This window comes from Camellia sinensis, chromosome 8 (genome assembly GCF_055761805.1).
Source record: "Camellia sinensis isolate YWXY chromosome 8, ASM5576180v1, whole genome shotgun sequence".
NCBI classification, from domain to species: Eukaryota; Viridiplantae; Streptophyta; class Magnoliopsida; order Ericales; family Theaceae; genus Camellia; species Camellia sinensis.
In genome coordinates this window covers 62180025-62197895 of record NC_138968.1, presented here as the reverse complement: position 1 = coordinate 62197895, position 17871 = coordinate 62180025, and the positions used below count along the sequence as shown (strand labels likewise).

General features: G+C 43.2%; 1 long non-coding RNA gene across 2 annotated transcripts in view; it reads right to left on the bottom strand.

The window, feature by feature from the left end:
* LOC145796554 (uncharacterized) overlaps positions 1-16089 on the bottom strand; it is a 144736-nt gene extending 128647 nt beyond the window's left edge. For both annotated transcript variants that reach the window (XR_014337029.1, XR_014337030.1), the window contains exon 1: positions 15992-16089. This is a non-coding gene — a long non-coding RNA (uncharacterized LOC145796554). The remainder of the gene's footprint in view (positions 1-15991) is intronic.
* Between the last annotated feature and the right edge of the window lie 1782 nt (positions 16090-17871).

Here is a 17871-nt window from a genome sequence, read left to right as displayed (position 1 = left end):
TGCGTCGGTTCACTACCTGACTGGGCAAAATGCACAATGCACGTTTCCATTCAATCTCATTATGGTGCAAAATGATGCGATATGATGCTGAAAGTTTAAAATACAACACTTTTTTCAAAAGCTGTTTCACTCAATCATGCCTCGCTTGTTGCAACATTTTACAGATTAAGGCACAAGTTTTATAAAAATAAAACTGCCTGATAATGTACAAATGTGCTATAACTACTAGCAAAAAGATAAATAAAACAGCGAAACAGCTCCATCTGCGCTCTCAAGAGCAGGAATAAGAGGCCCTCCTCGTCCTCTTCTGCAGAATAGACTCTCCACCATCATCGCCATCGTCATCATCTGAATCAGAGTCGTCACCCTCGGGATCCCCCTCAGCCTCGCCTCCACTCCCGGAACCGAGACCGGAGCCGTCCTCTCTGTCGGCTGATGTCTCTGACTGACGATCTGCAGCCTCCTCATCCTCATCCTCATCGGGCTCCTCCTCTATAATGTGTGCCTTGTGCCTACGAGACGGTCCCCCTCCAGCTCCTCGAAAAGGCCTGGATGGCCTAGCTCCTCGAAAAGGCCTGGATGGCCCAGCTCCCCGAGAAGGCCCAGGTGGCCCGGCCTGCGGCTGAGCATATACCGGGGGCATCTGTGAATAAAAAAGTTCAATTCAAATACATCAGTCCAAATATGTACATCAGATGTAGATGTGAGAAAACTACATGAAGTGGGTACATATAAACACAGTGTATAGATGAGGTATGTGTCAGATGTGCTCTACACAAGTAGCCTATCAATACAGTAGAAATCAGCATATCATCAGAAGTATGATAAATGCCAGAAAACTAAAGGGTACCTGGAAGCCCATGACGGACAGCTACGCCTCTCTCCGCAAGACCATGCCCTCAAGTGAGGCCACCAATCCGATCACCCCCTCCATGTACTCTCTGGGTAGCTGCAGATACGAGCTCATGATCATCAGTGAATAAAGGAATGTCTAAGTGTTTGAATGATAGATGAAAAAACAGTGGGGCATACCGGCGGTGAGTCGGGATCAATGACGTATCGATGGTCAGGCATGGGAGGCTCTATCGGAATCATGTAGGAGGCCCCGTACCGCCATCCTGTCAACTCAGTCGGCATGTCTGGCCATCCAGGATGAGGATAAGTCGGAGGAATCGGGGGAACCAATCCACCCCCACCTCTAGATGTACCAGCCCTGCTGGTGGAAGGGGCGTCTGCAGCCCGAGCCCGGGCCTGGCTCGAAGATGGCATGCCAGCAGGCCTCATCGTCAGAGTACGAGCTCCCGTCAATGGAGGCATCAGGTATATGTGGCGGTAAGTAGCATAATCCCCCTCCTCCAGGTGTATCAAGGCGTCAGTACCCAGCATAGCATTAACAACATCCTGGGAAATGAGCATATCAGCAATCCGCATATCAGCTGGGGGTGCTAAAGGAGGGTCCTGAGAAGTGTACCCCCAGACCTGACGCAAGAAGCGCTCTCCCAAAAACCAGGCCCTGCCAACTGGCCCTTCGAACAGGATCCTGTACCGGGAGGCACCTCACCCTCCGGCGAACTGGAATCGGAGGCCCTCACCTAAAGACGCCCATGGCTGCCATGTAATCTGCAGATAACAAATGCATAAATCAAGCAGAAATCAATAATGTACTGGACAAATCAAAGGTGAAAACAGAAAGAACTGAGAATTCTGAGATACCTCCGACGACCGCACCGTGTCGAAATACTGCCGCAGATTAAGGAGAGACTCCAGAGGTCTTGGCCGGTGCGGGCCTTCAAATACCAGTGAGTATGGGGTCACGAAAAGTCCCCCTACCAACATCTCCGGGGCCAATGTCGGGAAGTACACATAGACCCACAACTGTGAAAACAGAGCAGAATACGAAGTGCTGAGGGCAAAAGTGCACGATACAGAATATAAAGTGCATCGTGTGTGCAATGTGCAAGTAATGAGGAACAGAAATGTAAATCAAGAGGGCAGAAAGTACCTCACAGGCTCTCCAATAGCCGCCAAGTAAGTCCCCCCGTCCGCGGGAAGTCACGCTCATATAGCAATAAAGGGTAGCCAGGCCGGCGCCACCCCAGTCGTATCGTCTGACCTGTGATAGGTCCGCCAAAGCACTCAGCAGATAGAGCCCTACAATGTTCCCCCTGTCGGCAAACAAAGTGGTCCCGAAGAGGAACATCAGGAAGCCGCGAGCATACTGTGCCGCCTCATCAGGAGTCCCGGGCTCCATCTCCGCCCGCCGGAAATGGGAAGAGAACCAGGTGTATCGGACTCTCCCTGAAGCTCTGTCAACAGGCGGGCGAGCCCCCAGCAAATATATCCAGGCAGCCTCCCACTGACCCATGTCCTCATCGTAAGGGATAGGCCAACCTCCCATGTCCAGGCCCGTCAGCACGGCAAAGTCAAAGGGGGTCATAGTCAAGTCCCCGTAGCGGAAAAATGGAAGGAGTTGGTGGTGTCCCACCATCTCTCCACTAAGGCAGCCATCAGCGTCCTCCTGGCAGGGCAACAGGATAGCCCAGTACAGAAGGGTCCGAAACCCGTCAAGTCAACCAAATCTCGGACGGCCTCCGGGAGCTCGGCATACCAGTCTCTCGCCACAGTAGAGCCACACCCCTGCACATTGCGAGAAGTCACCTGCATTCAGAATGAATAGGTGTTTCAGAATTAAGAATGAGCTGCGTGCAAATGAAATGAATGAGCTGCGTGTTCACAAGTGAAATGTGTGAGTTGTGTGTTCAAAGTGTGATGAATAAGCTGCGTGCAAATGAGATGAATAAGCTGCGTGCAAATAAAATGAATAGGCTGCGCGCAAAGTAAAGTAAGTGGGCTGTGTGCTCTGAAAATCAGTGTGGGTTGCGTGTTCACCTTCAATTTGGGCTGTGTGCTCAGAAAATCAGTGTTTGGACTGTGTGTTCAACTCTCAATCAGTGTGGGCTGCGTGTTCACCTTCAATTTGGACTGTGTGTTCAGAAAATCAGTGTTTGGACTGCGTGTTCGACTCTCAATCAGTGTGGGCTGCGTGTTCACCTTCAATTTGGGCTGTGTGCTTAGAAAATCAGTGTTTGGACTGCGTGTTCGACTCTCAATCACTGTGGGCTGCGTGTTCACCTTCAATTTGGGCTGTGTGCTTAGAAAATCAGTGTTTGGACTGCGTGTTCGACTCTCAATCAGTGTGGGCTACGTGTTCACCTTCAATTTGGGCTGTGTGCTCTGAAAATCAGTGTGGGCTGCGTGTTCACCTTCAATTTGGACTGTGTATTCAGAAAATCAGTGTTTGGACTGCGTGTTCAACTCTCAATCAGTGTGGGCTGCATTTTCACCTTCAATTTGGACTGTGTGTTCAGAAAATCAGTGTTTGGACTGCGTGTTCAACTCTCAATCAGTGTGGGCTACGTGTTCACCTTCAATTTGGACTGTGTGTTCAGAAAATCAGTGTTTGGACTGCGTGTTCAACTCTCAATCAGTGTGGGCTGCGTGTTCACCTTCAATTTGGACTGTGTGTTCAGAAAATCAGTGTTTGGACTGCGTGTTCAACTCTCAATCAGTGTGGGCTGCGTTTTCACCTTCAATTTGGGTTGTGTGCTCTGAAAATCAGTGTTTGGACTGCGTGTTCAACTCTCAATCAGTGTGGGCTGCGTGTTCACCTTCAATTTGGACTGTGTGTTCAGAAAATCTGTGTTTGGACTGCGTGTTCAACTCTCAATCAGTGTGGGCTGCGTGTTCACCTTCAATTTGAACTGTGTGTTCAGAAAATCAGTGTTTGGACTGCGTGTTCAACTCTCAATCAGTGTGTGCTGCGTGTTCACCTTCAAATTGGACTGTGTGTTTAGAAAATCAGTGTGTGAGCTGCGTGTTCAACCCTCAACCGGTGTGTGCTGTGTGTTCACAATCAATTTATGGGCTGAGTGTTCAGAAATTTGAGTGTTTGAACCGTGTGTTCAGAGTGCAAACAGAATACAAGAAAAATTCATAATACATTACAGAAAAGGTAAAAGCAAAGTAAATACCTCTCGTGCCTCATGGGAGAGATGATACTCAGGCTCCCGCAGGAGGAGATCCCCGGGTGCTTGCTCGTCGAACTCGGTGAAATGATGAAAAACAGCCCGCGGAAGGACGTGTACTGGTGGGTCATACCTCTCGAGTATGAAGGGGCGAACCCTCGGAGGCAGAGACATGATGTCAGGCCCGCCTCCGGCGCCTGGAGAACCTCCGCCGTGGGGAAATTGACCCGCCATTTCCAAAACAATCTGCAAAAGGGGCAAAAATGAGCCAAAATTGGAAAAAATCAACAAAAGTCAACTCTCGGGAAATGGAAAAGTCAACAAAAGTCAACTCCCCGAGAAAATCTTCCAAATATTGAGACAAACTCACCTCAAGTGGCGAAAATGATAAAAGAAGCCCCGAAACTAAAATTTAATCGGTTCAAAGTGGTTAAAACTGAAAGATTTCGCGATAACAACTTGCGTGGGACGTTGGAAAACGCGTATACAGCCCAGATCTGAGGGAGAAAATGGTTTGGGAAGCTAGAGAGGAGGATTTCGGAGTTGCACTTATGAGCTCAAAGTGTTTGGATAAGTGTATTTATAGAAAAGAGGCTAAAAGGACAAAATTGCCCCCAGATTTGGCAAAGTGGCCGGCCGGCCACTTTTTCTGGCAGGCCGGCCATTCACTTTTCAAGAAATGGTCGGTGGCCTCCCTCTCCCCATAAAACTGGCCGGTGGTGTTCCCCACATGCCCCCCAAGGTCCCTGCAAATTTTGAAGAGGATTGGAGTCCCCGGGACCTGAAAAAGTACAAGAGAGGTGCACTTCCTGTCGCGAAATCGCTCAGCCGGAACCTCAGCTTTAACTTCCGATGCGTGTCTCATCATTACTCATCAAAAGTGAGATGTATCCTTTTTAAACATGTTGTAACCCCTCCGGGAGGTGAACCGGAGGTCGCGATCAAATCGCCCTCGCCGAAATGCGCATTTCTTTGCTCATTGTTTTGTGAAGAACATGCATCCTGGTTTACGCTTGTTCTGCATTATCATGCACATAACTTGCATTCTCATGCACATACTTGCATTGTTATGCACGTCTCTTTGACATCACCGAGCCTCCGTGCTTGAACCCGCGTTGTCGCGCGCGTTCCTTCCCGCATTGCGATGCACTTTTCCATCAACACCGCGATTGTCTGCACTCGATAACACATTGAATATATATTGTTAGATACGCTGTGCTTGTTGAGTTTCTTTCTTTTGCAGGCACGATATTGTATGTACGGTTCATTTGAGGCTGGTGCGACCAGACGAATCGCGCAGGTATTGTATCTTCTCCGTGTGAGACGCGACGAGAATTGAATAATTCTCCGCATTCTTAACTACATGAAATGTAGTTGTTGCTTTGCGTTGTTGCTTAAAACTGTTGCATCTATTTGCGAATACTTGCTTCATTATAGCTCGCTGCATTTGCATGATCATTAAGTTACCTTCGGCTTCTTGCATTGTCGGTTGCATTTTGCCCCTACCTGCGGGCATGCCTGCGGGCACATCTGTGTTATTTCGTATGTTTGTCTAAGTCTTCGGCCTTGTCAAAAATGGCTCGTCTCTGGGCTTTGACATTCACTCCCGTCACTTATGACTTCCGAGTTCTGTCAAAGAGGGGCAACTGTAGACACCCCATTTTTGACCGACCTTGAGACTCAGACGTCACCAGTTGAGCACTCGGTGATATTGCATATTGTGCTTGTTCAGAAGTTTTAGAGTCTCGACTGCGAGCCTTGCCTCCGGACTTCCGGACTCTTTTGTGCTTTGCCTCGGTTTGCGAACCAGGCTCCGTTTTTTCCGTTTTCTCTTCCCGAAGAGAGGAAGAGGTCTCGTAGATCATCTCTCAGTGGCCGTAGGCTACGTTTTGTGGTCGTAGGCCATTTTGCCCGTTTGAAGCCCGGTTTCCAATTTTTAGGAGCCGTTGGCTGTGTGCCTCAGTTCGGGACCGCCTAACCACCTCCGTTTGCCCCGGTTTTTGGCATACATCTTATTTGTTCCCTTCTGAGGGACACTATGGTTCGAGAAACCGACTTCGTGGTCGAGCACCACTTCCGGTGCCTAACAGTCAGTTTTCGGTGCCTCGGGCTGCGCATTTCGGCCCCCGAACCTCCATTTTGCATCGGTTTTGGTTCATTTTTGGCAGGGACCTCTGTTTCATTGCTAGGACGGTCATAGAAGGATGGGAGGCTAGTAATTGTTCTGTCAGCCAACTTTATCCCTTCATCGCCCTCCGTCGCCCGATTTCTCCCACTTCAAAGCCAATGTTGACCACCCTTGCGCCATTTTCTTGCACCCTAAACCCCATATTTGTGATGTACACATCTAGGAGGCCACCAATATTTGGTGGCCGGCCAGTAATTCCTTTTGAATCTTTTGAACCCCTCCTAAAAGTGGGTTGTTCTCTCTCCTGGTTCACTTTCTCCAGTTTTTTACTACAGGGTTGTGTTGTGCACACATGGGAGGCCCTCTTTCTGTGGTGGCCGGCCATTAATTCTCATTGACCATTTTGACCCTTGGCCGGCCGGCCATGGGGAAAGCCGGCCGGCCACCTGCAACCTCAATAACCGGTCGGCCATGTTCCTTGCTGCAGGCACATTCCAAATATGCATCTCTTTTCCCCCCAGATTGTGTATCCGGGGGGGTGCATTTTTGGAGGGAAACTTGGATTGTTTTCCTTCCATTTTTCCCCCCTTTTTCCCCTCATTTTTTCCTATATAACAGCAGCTCCAGCTCTGTTATTAGGGTTACAAAATTGCCCTAAGAGCTTTGCATACATACACCTTCTTCTCCCTCTCTTCGAACCTTCAAACCTCACCATTTCTACACCATTTCCACACCATCACCTAGCATCACACCACCACTCCATTCAAGAAACTTGGAGGGCCTTCTCAAAGCTTTGGAGGCACCCTTCCTCAAGCCTAAAGGCTGCTAAAGTTTGGTCTACAAGGGTAAGTTCTATTTCCCTCTTTTTGGTCCATATTTTGCATCCTTTCTAAGCCATACTTGCTTGCTGTTTTGGGCTCCGACCTTAACTGGAACTAGGCCTATTTTGAGCTATTTTTCATGTTTGTTTAAGGGCCTCTCACTTTTTGAGGCCTCCTTGTTGCACTTGCTTCATTATCTCCCTTGTATGCCATTTCCTTGTGTAGTATATTTGGCCTATGTATAAATTGTTTTAAGGCATGTCATAAACTGTAAAGTGGCTTATTTTGAGCCCTTATTAAATGTTGTTGAAGGGCTCATCACTGTTTGAGGCTTTCATCTTCCACTTGCCTTTATATCCTTTTTTTGGCTCCATTTTTGCATGATTCATTAGCCTCTTGTGCTTCTGTTTTTGGACTCTGGTCCAAACTAAAAACAGCCTTATTTTGACCCCTTATTCATGTTTCATTAAGGGTATTTTACTGTTTGAGGCATCCTTTTTGTACTTTGTGTTATAGCTCTCTTTTTGGCCTTATCTTGCATAGTATTTTGAGCATGCTTGTGTACTGTTTTTGGCTCGGTCATAAACTGTAAAAGGTCATATTTTGGGCCCCTCTTCAACATTGTTGAAGGGCCCTCAGCTTTTTGGGGCCAGAATCTGTTACTTGCTTCATTACCTCACATTTAGGGCCTTTTTTGCGCATCGGTTTAGCCCTATTTGTGTTTGCTGTTAAAACTGTAAACATGCTTTTTTTGAGGCTTCCTTGAATCTGTCTTCACATGTCATGATCAAATAATGCATGCTTGATGTAGCTACAAGTCATTTCATGTGCTTAATCTTGCATTTCGGGACCATTTCATGCATCGGGTGCCATGTTTTCATGATTCGGGGCTGTTTCGGGTCATATTTTAGCGCTGAAATTTGCATGCTAGCATATCATATTTCATGCCTTGCCATGTCTTGATTAGAGTGGCATTTTGTACCTTAGGGTCGGTCCTCAGTTTGCGTGCATGCGTGCACGTACTTCGAGAGTCTCATTTTCATCTTATGGCCTCCTATGTGAGTGTGGCTGAGGTCCACTCACGTTGGTGTAAGCCCATGTTGCATTGTGTATGCCATTTCATTTCATAGCATTGCGTTTGCTAGGTTGTATGTTAGCGCATTGTGTATGCTATGTTATCTCGTGCATCGTGTATGCCATTTCATAGCATTGTGTATGTTAGGTTGTATCTTAGTTGCATTTCATGCATATCATGCATATTGCATCGTGCTTGGGATAGGAGTTAGCCCAAGCACGAGAAACGAAGGGCGTTTCGTACTTCGAATGACAAAACGTGTCTCAATTCCCTGTCACTGACACTCTGGATTGCCCATGATGGAGTTAGGTCTTGTTGTGTTTTCATATGCATTAATTCTATATTGAGTTGCATAATTTGACTCCTCGGCCATCATGCATCGAGATGCGTAATTGGTGGCACGAGGATCGAGACATGCATACATATGTGAAAATAAATTGCTATGCCCCTTTCCTGCTCTTTGTTGCAGCAAATCAAGAATCAGCAGTCTTCCGGGGCTTGGCGCGCTTTCCAAGAAATCATTACAAAACAGAGGCTAATTGGGGCATCCTAGTGGATTTCCGCGCAAGGCAGCCCAAACATACATCATTCATCAGAGTCAAGGCAGTCCCTAGCTTGCATGCCAGTTCATAGCATTCCTAGATTAATTTGTAAATTAATTAGGATTTTTGTATTTATTCGGGACTGTATTATTTATTCATTTGGGACTGTATATTATTTTATTCGAACCCTCTGTGCGAGGGCATAATTGTAATAAGTGTGTGTGTGTGTGATGTATGTCTTCCAACCCCACGTCTTTCTCCCTTTTATTTACCTGCTTATGATGGTTAGATTAGGGCATATTTCAATTAGCATACAGTATGATAGCATGTTTGCATTCATTCATCTGTCTTACATGCACCGGGCTCGGCGCATCATACTAACTGCATTGTATTTTCAATTCCAAGTTGAATACATGTTAGCTGTAGCATTTCATATGACATGTTTAGAATAGCCGAGCCTGCTATAGTTGCACTTTTGCATGTGTTGCATTAGGCATTTCTGTATAATTATGATCATGCATGGATTTCTAATTAGTTTCTGTTTTGGCTTGGAGTACTCGGTAAGTTTTATGCTTTAGCATCCTTGCATGCGTGTGAGTGACTGCCATGATAGCATGCTTGCCATGAGGCTATGTGCTTATGTGATATAACTGCCTGAGTGCCTGTGGGTGAAGGTTGGGTTATTTGGATTGGAACAATTCATCAAAATGTGTGTTTTAAGCCCACTAGATAGTGGCAAAATCATGTTTCCTAAGCCCACCTGAGGGTGGCAAATCCACGTCTTAGCCTACTTGCGGGTAGCACCATCGAACCATTTTCAAATAAACAAGCATGAGATGTTTTGTTCCAATTCAGGCGATCCAGTCTATACTTGTATGCTGTGCGCATCGCATAGTAAATCTAGGCTAATAACAGGAATAAGAACACATAAAGTTTTCAAAACTAGATATCATGGTTAGTAGAGGCCGATCTTTGATCGGGCGAGCGGGGGGTGCTCACGAAGTGACCTTCCCCAATCATACCCAAGTTCCCGAGCCGAGGCAACTTTGGTGATGACAGACACGTGGCCTTAGGCAAATGAGTCAGGGTTTCCTAAATTTCCCCCAAAATAAAATATTTAGGTAGCGACTCTGTATCTGGCAAAGCAGTCCATGTTTGGCACTTCTTTCAAAAATCTGTTTTCTCAAAACGATTTGCCGGATTTGGACTCTTTGGTTCAGATTACGAACCGTGACAATTTTAGAGTCCTGAACTGTAGTGAGCCCAATATCGAACGGAACGGGGGACTCGACCCTCCCGGGGCGTTCGAGGATGTCTACACTTATCCCTTGCATGTTTGCATGTTTAAGTCATATTGCATTGAGTTGCATACTTAAGTCGCATTGTGTATGCCATGCTTGCTTTGCATTTGTGTTTGGAATAGGTGTTAGTCCAAACAAGGGAAAAAAGGGACATTTCATACTTCAAGTGATGAAACGTGCCTCAATTCTCGGTCGCCGACACTCTTGACTATACATGATGGAGTTTTAGGCTTTATGTATTCGTGTGTGCATTCATTTTCATATCGAATGGTGCACTTGGGCTCCTCGGCCATCATGTATCGAGATGCGTGATTGGTGGCCCGAGGGTCGAGAACCATACTCCCTTGAGCTTATGCAATGATGGGGAGAGTGGACGTCCAGACATGTGTTGCGAATACTTTGCCATCTCTCTCTCTTGCCTTCTGTTGCAGAAAACCAAAAACCAGGGGCAGAAACTAGTCAGCTGACCAGATTTAGTGGCTGGCCGACCACTTTTTCTGGTTTTTCACCACAAAAGTGGTCGGCCGGTGGTCTCCAAGGCCAATAGTTGGTCGGCAGCCTTCCCACAGACTCCCGGGGTGGAGTTTCAGCCTCCTAGAGCTTTGTGTAGTGTTCTGAGGTCAATTGCAAACAGAGGCAAGTCGAGACGTCGCGAGGGATTTCCGAACAAGGCAATTCAAGCGTGCATGCATCCTTTGTCATTCAAAACAGAGCTGAGGCAGCCCACATTCATTTAGTTTGTATGCTCATTTACATTGCTTACTTAGTTAATGTTGTGTAATAATTAGCTGTAACTTATTATTCATTTCGTTGTGTAATAACTAGTTTAATTAGATTAGCTTAGGTTAGCTAGTTGGTTTTGTGTTATTTATTCGGACCCTCCGTCGAGAGGGCGAGTGTTGTAAATAAGTGTACGTGTGTGTGATGCATGTCTTCCAACCCCCATTTCTTTTTCCCTTTTATTTACCAGCTTACGATGGTTAGTTTTAGGGCATGTTTCAATTAGCATCCTTATGGTTCGCATGTTTGCATTCATTCATCTGTCTTGCACGCACCGGGCTCGGCGCATCATGCTAACTGCATTGTATTTCAATTTCGAGCTGAATACATGTTATCTATAGCATCTCATATGCCATCTTAGAATAGCCGAGCCTATCTTAGTTGCATTTTGCATGTGTTACATTAGCCATCTTAACATGAATTAGGATCATGCATTGATTACTAACTAGTTTCTGTTTTGGCTTCGAGTACTCGGTGAGTGTTTATGCTTTAGCATCCTTGCATGTGTGTGAGTGACTGCCATGATAACATGCTTGTCATGAGGCTAACTGCTTATGTGATATACCTGCCTGAATGCCTGTGGGTGAAGGTTGGATTATTTAAATTGGAATAAATCATCGATTGCGAGTTTTAAGCCCACTTGAGAGTGGCAAATCACCATGTTTTCTAAGTCCACTTGAGGGTGGCAAAATCCACATTTTTAGCCTACTTGCGAGTAGCAAACCGCTTTCAAAAACAAACATGAGATGTTTTGTTCCAACTTAGATGATCCAGTCTATACTTGTATGCTGTGCGCATCACGTAGCAATTCTAGGTTAATAAACTAGAATAAGAGCCCATATGTTTTCAAAAACAAGATATCATGTTTAGCAGTGGCCGATTTTTGATCAGGCGAGCAGGGGTGCTCATTGCATGACCTTCCCTAATCGTACCCAAGTTCCCGAGCCGAGGCAACTTTGGTGATAACGGACACGTGGCCTTAGGCACGAGTCAGGATTTCTTAAATTCCCCCAAAATAAAATATTTAGGTGGTAATTCTGTATCTGGAAAAGCAGTCAATGTTTGGCACTTCTTTCTAAAAATCAGTTTCTTAAAACGATTTGTCGGATTTGGACTCATTAGTGAGTTATCAATCTCGTATTGCACTTTGCCAGATCAGATTAAGAACCGTGACATTGAGTCCGAACTGTAGTAAGCCCAATGAACAAAATGGGATTTTCCCGGGACGTTCGGGGACGTCTACAGACGGCAGCTTGACGACCAAGAATCCTACATCCACTGTTCGGGAACCTGCTCGAACGGGAAGTCTAATTTTCCCCAACGGGTACTCAGGATTGGCGTTGAAGTCGAATAGTGGATAAGGGGCTGGAGAGAGATCTGATTCGAAGAAGCCAAGTTTGGTGAATGTCTTGTAGTACATAACCTCCGAAGTGCTCCCCTGGTCTATGAGGACGCGTTCAATGGTAAATCGGTTTACGTGTAGTTCAATGACCAATGGATCAATATGGGACAGTGTTATGCCAATAAGATCGGAATCGTCGAAGATAATACTCGGAGCTTCGTGGGGCTGTTTCGTTGGTGTGCGTTGCCTCTGGGGGTTGACTGAATTGTGTGTACGGTATGTGGCGTTGGAAGTCTGTATATCATATGAATAACACCGAGCGGAGGTGAGTCCTGCCGAAGGGCAACTGTTTTGATTGCGCTCTTTCGGACATGTTGCTGGAGCTGACCATCTTGGACCAATTCCTCAATGTGGTCTTTGAAAGCATAGCAACTGTCTGTATCATGACCGTGATCTTTGTGATATTCACATCGCCTGTCCCGCCTTCTCGTGTCAGGGGGTCCAACCATTTTGGACGGCCATTTGAAGAACGGAAGATGTTGGATTTTGGACATAACCGAGCTGATTGGCTCTAACAGCTCCCTATATTTCTTGTCGGTGCGCTTTGTGCGCCTGCTATCGACCTACAGTTGCTCATTTGCTCGGTGTGAGCATTGATCGCTTGATCGACGAGAATCCCATTTCTTATCTTGTTTAGCTCGTTGTCGTGGTTCAGGACTCTGAGGTGGTACGGAACTTATTGGCTGAGCAATTTCAGGAGGGGCCGTTTTGTTGGCCATTTGTCCAGCTTTAACCCGCAAGGCGTCGTCTTCCACTTTGCAGTATTCCTCAACTTTCTTTATCAATGCCCAGACTTTTTTGGGGGGCCTTCTTGTCAGGGAACTGCGGAGGGCACTGTCTGGGTGTAATCCCATTTTGAAGGCGGTGATGGCCATTGAGTCGTTGCAGGCGTCATTAACAAGATTGAAGCACTCACAATATCGTGCCAAATACGCCCTTAGTATTTCTCCTGGCTGGATCTGCATTGCCCAGAAAGAGTCGGCTTGTTTCGGCTGGACCTCGTTAGTAATGAATCTGGCCCTGAAGGATTTCTGTAATTGGTGGAAAGTTTTGATCGAAGCCGGCTCCAGTTTATAATACCACCTGACAGCCAATGGTCCCAAACTGCTGGGGAATATTTGGCACGTGAGGGCCTCGTCATCTCCATGCAATGTCATGGCTTGCTTGTAGTGGCGGATGTGGTCGGTGGGGTCTGATTTGCCATCGTACAAGGTGAATGACGGTGCTTTGAATTTCTTAGGTAGCACCGCCTTTGCAATCCGTCGTACGAAGGGATCGTGTTGATCTTCGTCCGAACTGTGCCTTCTTCGCTTGTGCCTTATACGGGGACTTTCTTCAGAAGAACTGGTAGTTTCAGGTTGCCCCTTCTTCCTGGGCTCCGGGGATAACGAGTCGGAGCCGCTATCAGTGTCGTCTTGTCGGGCTCGAGGTCGTCGACCACCTGCCTTCGGAGATCGATCCGGATTTAGGCGTACAGCTTGTTTGGACTTCGCCACTTCCAAGGCCAAATCTTCACGAAGACGTTCGTTCTCCGCGATCATGTTCTCCAACCTTTGTTCATTTTGCTTTGCTTGTTCCATGATCGCTTGTATTGCTTCATGCTCTGGAGTCGAGGGTGAGGCGAAGTTCAGAGCGCGTCTTACAGGGATGGCGTCCGGTCCAAGCATGTTTGATGGAGTGAGGTCATCTCTTTGGTTTGTTTCATCAGTGGCTATCGGAGGGTCTTCCATTGCGCCCGCCATGGATGTGTTTGAGTATTCCCACAGATGGCGCCAATTGTGGAGAAATGGTTTAGAAATACTCTTCTGATCCTGGAGAGAGCTCGTGATTCGCTGATAGTCACCTGAAAATGAATAAACACTCCGGTCAGGGGTGCCGAAATTAGCACTCCGACGGACAAGTCAGTCTCTACACTTAAGAATGCTTGTATTCTAAGTTAGGCACAACAATTCTCACATACCTCTTTCTGACTGATGTTCTTCTATTTATATCTTTTCTTCCATGGGCCTCGGGATTAGGTCCATTTCCAACTCCATATTCGGCACATTTTGTAGTAGACCGCTCTTTACTTGGCCCCTTGCTTAATCAGCTATTTGGCCGAGTAAAGTTGGATTCGAGCTTGCGAGCCGATGCCGAGTGCCACGAATTTCGACTCTCCTAGGTCCGACTATCCAGAATCTCTACGACTCCCAATACTCGGCCCCCACAAGGTTGTAGCTCAAATTTGAAGACAGTCACTTTGTACAAATTATACCAAATGACAGGTTTATAGGCAATTTATCCCTCCCAAACCCCATTCTAATGGAGACTACACTAGACTTACTTTTTTTTAATCACACAGACATATCTAACATTAAAAGCATTTCCTAGTTACATTGTCGACCAATATGTGCCACATGGAAAAGTTAAGTTGCTTTTCTCATAAGGATACACAAAGAGCTATACACAAATTTAAAGAAAGATCTAAAGTAGATTGTATATTATTGATGATACTACCTCTGAAAGATTAGTAGATTATTAATATGATGGAAAATATCTAGATAAGACATCAGTGCATCTACCAATCATAAAAGATTTAATTTTATTTATTTTTTGAATAAAAACCACAATCCTCATACTCATTGTTGTTACGAACTTACCCCATTGACCATCCACATATGTGGGACCCCTTGTCTGCTTTTGTGTGGCTTGATTTGAGCTAGGACCTACAAAACCTAACCAAATCATGTAAGTCAATTTTTTGTGGCCATGAATCAAGAATTTCATATGACAGCAGAGTGTATTTTCAATTTCAAGTTTTGTGATCCTTTTAATGACTTAAAAAGTTAATCAATCGAGGAATCAGTCTTCAAAAAGAACCAGAAACAAAATTAGTCATTTGCAGTCCAAATATCCTTCAAAACCAGACTACATACATACAGCAAGCCTTGGTGATAACCTGTTAGGTTAACCAAACCATTGAAAACTTGATCAAGATTTGTTTGCAGAGAGAAATGAAGCAGAGTGACAGATCTAAAAGAAAAATGATGAAAAAGATAACTCTTATTTCTTATTATAAACAGTGAGTTCTAATTAGAAACAGTTAATTGGTTATAAAGTTTTGATGTTACCAAAATTAACTATTTAAATATAAAAGAAAAAACAAATCTCAATCATTCTTTTTTAGTACATGCTTTGCTTTAAAAATTCAATCAAATTCAACATAATAATTAAAGAACACTATTTTTTTCCCAACCGGATGAGAAACAACAATTTTATGTTTTATTTTATCACCTGTCATACACCAGAGATGGATATACACTTTTGGCAGTTTTCCTTATTTATTAGTAGTTTTCCTTCATATTATTTTCCCAAGAAAACAGAGAAGAATTTTCTTCTCTCTTTCTTACTCTCTTCCTTGTACTGAGCTTCTTCAAGAGTCCAACTCACCAACAACAATGGAAGCTAAAGACATCAAAATGGGGAAGGGATATAGGCTGTTAATTCAAATGTATTTCAAAATCACCAATATGTTCACAGGTAACTCAGAATTAAGCTGGAAATCAGGATTTCAAGTTTGAATAACTCAAATTACAAAACTGATTCAACACTATTGACTACCAACTATAACTAGATTAGTGGATTATTGAACATTAGCAAATTCATGATAAACCAAGTCAACTAGCAGCATCAAGAAAATCAAAACATTTCACACAAACAAAACATCAATCACTGAAACAGAGATTATGATGTGGTATTTTGATTGTGTAGAATATATATATATATACATATATATATGCATATATACAATTACTTGGCAACAACCAAATCAACAAAACAGAAAAGGATTATAGTATATACATATATATATATATATATATATATGATAATCATATATATATATATATATAGAGAGAGAGAAAGGGGTAGATCTGAACCTTTCTGCCTTCTCTCAATGTCTTGATCTCGGCATATGCAATGCCTTGATCCGCACAAACGAAAATCAACAACCAAATCAACAGAGACCTTCGAAATCAAGAGACAAAGAGAGCTTCGAAATCGAAATCAAAATCGCCGAGATCCATCCATGTGAGCCAAACAATTTCGACTATCCCTCAACTTTGACCACCAATTCACCGTCCTTGGTGATTTTGCACAGGGTCATAAATTGATTAGGGAATCCATGATTGTGGCAACGACCCCAAAGAGGTTCTTAACCCTACTCCTATCATAGCCAAACATTATAGTGTCATAGTGTAAGTTGAAAGTCGAGCGAAACTTTAGCGAGGTAAAATAGTTTTCAAGTAGTTAGATATTCGCTGAGCGAACAATTTGAGAAGGGAGATTGAGAGAAGTGTGACTTGCCACATAAGAAATCCAAATACATGTGCTTGCAAAGTCATCACCTGATGAATCACTTCCACAAATTTGAAGCATAGGGGAATGCCAAATTGGCACAAGCGTAACCTCCCATTTGAAATGGAGAAAATGATCCCTCAAACTAAAATTTGCATTTTCAAACTAATGAGCTTTTTTCATTGCGTCAAGTGAAGCCTCTTTAATTTTTCTATAAAAGAAGCTAACAGGCTCTTTTAAAACTTTTTATTTGCTTGGCTTATTAATTTGATTTAAGAGCAAATTACACTAACGGTCTCTATAGTTTGGGATTTGTGTCACTTTGGTCACTGATTTTTCAATTGTGACACATTTAATCCTAAATTTTGAATCTCGTTTTAAATAAGAACAATTGAAAATATCATTACTCAATTTCAATGGCAAAGTCGTTAATTTAATAAAATATAAACTAATTTGACAAAAATAAATGTCAAAAAAATATTTTTAAATTTTTAAAAATTATTTCTACTCACCAAAGATAAAATTATGTAAAATTGATAAATCTTTTACACATTTATCTATTTTTTTTACCAAATTGATTTTTATTATTTGTTTGGATAATGATGATCATGTAATGGATAGTTGTTTTTATTTTTATTAAATTAGTTTCTATTTTTTCAAAACTCAAATATGGCAACAACTTTGATATCATTATTAAACCAATCCATTAAATCAAAAAATACAAAAATAAAAAATATTTCATATATTAAATATATTGATTCCTAACAACCACACATTACATGATCATCATCCAAATACATAATAAAAATTAATTTGGTAAAATAAATAAACGTGTAAAAGATTTATTAATTTTACATAATTTTATTTTTGGTGGGTAGAAATAATTTTTAAAAATTCAAAAATATTTTTTTGACATTTTTTTGGTCAAATTAGTTTGCATTTTATCAAATTGACGACTTTGTCCTTGAAATTAAGTAATGATATCATCAATTGTCTTTATTTAGAACAAGTTTCAAAATTTAGGATCAAATGTGTCATAATTGAAAAGTCAGGGATCAAAGTGACACAAGTTTCAAACTATAGGAAACTGTTAGTGTAATTTGCCCTTGATTTAATCTTGGATCTTCTTTTTCATTTTGAGAGTTATATTTGTGTAATAATAATAATAATAGACTTCATCAATTTTGGATTTGCTTTAACTATGATCAACCTTCTCTTCGAGAGGTTTTGAGCTCAATAAACTAGGGAGATTGAGCATCATTAATGCCATATTTATTTCTTAAATGTATGGAACGAAAAGAAAAACAAGATAAAAGTGAATAAAATATAAGATAAATTTTTAATCAATTTTTCTTCTCTTTTTCTTTATCTCTACAAATCTCTGCATGAATTTAAACTTCAAACACAACTTTAGACAATGAGGAAGGAAGATCTAATCAAAAACAAAATTTGCGTGGCATGG